Below are 4,448 nucleotides of genomic sequence, written 5' to 3' on the forward strand. Positions count from 1 at the left end.
CTTTTTAATGGCTGAGTAATACTCCATTGTGTATATGTACCACAGCTTTCTTATCCATTTGTCTGCTGATGGACATCTAGGTTGCTTCCATGTCCTGGCTATTATAAATACTGCTGCAATGAACATTGGGGTACATGTGTCTCTTTCAATTCTGGTTTCCTCAGTGTGTATGCCCAGCAGTGAGATTGCCGGGTCATATGGCAGTTCTATTTTCAGTTTTTTAAAGGAAAGAAATATTTTTGGCAGAATATATTTTATTATATTTATGCTTAGTCTTCCATTTTCTTTTGGAAATTTATGTCCCAAATTTCTCATTGTCTTAGTAATCCAATCGGCTGTAACCAGGATTTATGAAAGATGGATGCTATGGGGAAATTGGAGAAGGCTTGAGAATGCATGCAGCAGACACATGAAAGAGTGGAAAGATTCCTTCGTGGATGGATGCCTTGCTGCTGTTTGGGAATGAAGTTTCCATTCTTAAGGGTATTTAATAGGGGCACTCTTCCTGACTTGTGTGCACAGATGCACATTCATATATCAGGTAAGTGTCCAATAAATATTTTTGAATGAGTAAAATTGTAATAGGTAACTAACTTAACAACAGATTTTATCTGTGCTTGTGTTAGTCTGTGTACATATTAAACGTATAGTTACCTGTCTCTGTACATTACCTTAAAGACTCTTTCTGTTCTCCACATTAAATTTCCATTTTTAGAACTTTGAAAATAAGGATTTCCTCTACTTGAAATATCTTTGTTTACTGAAAACCTGTGCAATAGTTATGTTTTATCCAATTTTTTGGAAGCTGTATGTTAATTGAATACATCTATGTTGAATTCAATGTGAAACATAGTTTTGAAGAATAATAAATATCAATTAACAAACACTAAAATTATCTTGAAAGTAAAAACAACCAGTAACATAGTTTTTCCTAAAGGCAATTAAATATTTTCATATTTACCTGATAAGGTCCATCAGAAACTGTTAAACTTTTCAACTTCCCTTTCAAATCTTTATTTTGTCTCTTATAAAGTAGAGAGCAATAATAAACAGAGCAGAAGAAAAGAACACATGAATTTCTCCTAGGTTTATGGTCTGGGGAATCAGGCATATTCTTACCCATATTAAATGACAATTTGCCAAGCTTTCACTCATCATCTAATAGATTTCAGACACTGCAGACATCGTGTCAGGCACCATGGTTAGTGAGAAAACACAATTGAATAGTTTATGTATTTTGGTTGCTACCAGGTGGAGTGTGTCATCAGTGAATTCTGCATATTTCCCAAAACCCTCTGCTTGCAATAAATTTTATTGACCATGTCTTTCTTTCCAGTTAGAGCTGAGGGTTCAAATGTAAATTCTCATGAAAAAATAAGTAACTCTTACCTGTGTGTGGCACCTGTCACCTTACAAGATACAAGATGCACACCTAAGAATTAAATACAAGTTGTAACCTGACAGAGGAGGGCTTAGAAACACGGGGCACTGAGATACGAAGTAGAGGTACATGGAGCTGGAACCAGAATGAGAATCCAGGTCTCATGGAGATAGCCCAGTGTTTTCACAGTAAACTACAGATCATGTGTTGCCCTATAGGTAATTTACAGATTACAAGTACAAGGTGTCTGAAGAGACGGACAGCATCACGGAGAAAATAAGAAAGACATAAAACAAGTACTGGAGCAAAGTGCCAAGGACATTTTCCACAGCTACAGTGACTGCTCTGTCTGTGTTCTAAGAAATTCAGACTATCATGCTATCATGATTAATAGGTACAATTCTCAATTCCTTTGTAGGTAATTCAGGACCCAAGAACATATTGCTTCTTAAATGGAGCTTCTCACATCTCCCAACAACATGACTAAATTTCTTCTCTTGGGATTCACACAGAATCTACAACTGCAGAAAATACTCTTTGTTGTCCTTTTGCCCATGTTTCTATTCACTGTGCTCGCCAACCTGCTCATCGTCATCACCATCTCCCTCAGCCCCACACTTTCAGTTCCCATGTACTTTTTCTCACTCACTTGTCCTTCATAGATGCCATCTTCACCTCTGTCAGCACCCCGAAATTGATCACTGACCTGCTGTACCAGAGGAGAACCATCTCCAGGGGTGGCTCCCTGACTCATCTCTTTCTAGAGCACTTCCTGGGAGGAGTAGAGGTTATTGTCCTCAGTGTCATGGCCTATGATCGCTACGTGGCCATCTGCAAGCCTCTGCACTACACGACCATCATGTGACAGGGGCTCTGCCAGCTCCTGGTGGTGGTGGCCTGGGTTGGGGGGATCCTGCATGCCACTTTGCAGATTCTTTTCATGGTAGACATGACCTTCTGTGGCTCAAATGTCATTGATCACTTTATATGTGATTTCATCTCATTATTAAAACTTGCCTATACCCACACCTACACGCTTGGAATCATGGTGGCAGCTAACACTGGGGCCATGTGCTTGCTCATTTTTTCCTGCTCCTCATTTCCTACACAGTCATCCTGAGCTCCCTGAAATCACATGGCTCTGAAGGACAGCACAAGGCCCTCTCTACATGTGGCTCACACTTTACAGTAGTGGTTCTCTCTTTGCCCCTTGTATATTCACCTACATGTGTCCTGTGGCCACCTATCCTGTGGACAAGTGGGTGGCTGTATTCTTTGCAGTCCTCACTCCCATGCTAAATCCTATCATTTACACAGTGAGAAACACAGAGGTGAAAATTGCCATGAGAAATTTGCTGAAGAGAAGAGTAACTTAGGCTGTTTGTGAAGCCAAGAAAGAAATGATTTGTATACATAGGGAGGGTTGTACCAGTTGTGAATTATTATAGAAAATAAGAAATTTTGCTGATTATTGACAGATAAAAAGGCCCAGAAACTATATGTTGAGGCACCCTAGTGAGGCACATTTTAGGCATTTTGTTAACTTTTAATGTACTATTTGAAAACTTCAAGGTTCATGTTTATAACTTCAGATTAGGCAATGGAAACAACTATAAACCCTAGGTTTGATGATTGTAGAGTATGTTTTTCTTCACTGTCCTACATCTGCTTCACTAAATTCTTCATATATGTCTTTTGGATGAAATTGGCTTTTCTTTAGGATATTAATCTAAGAACTTTGTCTATTTTTGTTTAAAGTAAATTAGGAATAGAAATTCTTTGCCAGATACACTGGGAAGTAATAGTTAAGTGAAAGAATCAGAGCTATTATTTTTTTTTTGTACTGTGAATAATCATAAAAGCAAGAGTCAACTGCATAGAGAGGAAAGAATAATTCACAATCTGAATGTTTTCTTGGCACAAGGAATAAGCCAGAGATTTTTGAAATTATTCTTCATTTCCTCCATTTTCTAAATATCCTTATGGCTCATCTACTTTTTTTAATATATGAAAAATCTTCGATAGCAAGAATTGAGAGTCATTTGATACAAGGGTTGCCATCTTTTATTATGTCTCAACAAAAAACATATGATTATGTTTCAAAGTTATTGCTCTGGAGAACCTTGAAAATAAGGAATTCATCTACTTTAAATATCCTTGTGTACTGAAAACCTGTGTAAAAAGTTTGTTTGTGTGTTTTTGTTATTTTTAACCCAGATCTCTGAAGCTGTTACATAAATTTACATTAAATTAGCACTTCATTATCTACAGCACATTCACTTCAGTTGATTTATCCATTTACTAAACTCTTAGCTTCACTAACAGGTATACAGATTTTATTGTCATTGTTTAGTCCCTAATTTGTGTCAGGCTCTTTGCAAATCATCTGTCTATGCGATTTTTAGGCAAAAATACTGGAATGGGTTGCCATTTCTTTCTCCAGGTGATCTTCCCTATCCAGGAATTGAGCCCATGTCTCCAGCATTGGCAAGTGTTTTTTGTTTGTCTGTTTGTTTTTAATTCACCAGGGAGGCAATACTAGTTTTACAAAGAAGCAAATTAAAGCCAAAGTGGATTACTAATTTACTTGCCTGGCCTGATACATGTTTACCCCATTAGTGTGTCAGGAACTATTACTGAAATTCAGCTCTCTTTAAAAAATTTCAGCTAGAAACTTCCCATTCAAGTCTTAAAACTCAGTTTTACTTTTTTTCAGGTAAACAGAGTTGTCTGTGGTATGTTTATGTCTACTAATGAGAAAATCATCTGCTGTCTAAATGATTCACTTTATCCTTCAAGAAGATGGTGTCAAATGCTATAGCCTTGTCTCAAATGTAGGAATACATTTCAGCACTACAAGATTCTTATTCTTTTTGAAAGTTCAATTTACTTCAATTATAAAAATGTATAATATCATATATGAAATGAGTCACCAGTCCAGGTTCTATGCACGATACTGGATGCTTGGGGCTGGTGCACTGGGACGACCCAGAGGGATGGTACGGGGAGGGAGGAGGGAGGAGGGTTCAGGATGGGGAACACATGTATACCTGTGGTGGATTCATTT

At 37.5% G+C, this 4,448-nt stretch overlaps 1 pseudogene; it reads left to right on the forward strand.

The window, feature by feature from the left end:
- The first annotated feature begins 1,860 nt into the window (after nt 1–1,860).
- LOC105001967 lies at nt 1,861–2,757 on the forward strand (annotated as a pseudogene).
- Nucleotides 2,758–4,448: the final 1,691 nt, after the last annotated feature.

The sequence above is a fragment of the Bison bison genome, unplaced genomic scaffold, assembly GCF_000754665.1.
Source record: "Bison bison bison isolate TAMUID 2011002044 unplaced genomic scaffold, Bison_UMD1.0 scf7180017855246, whole genome shotgun sequence".
Lineage (NCBI taxonomy): Eukaryota > Metazoa > Chordata > Mammalia > Artiodactyla > Bovidae > Bison > Bison bison.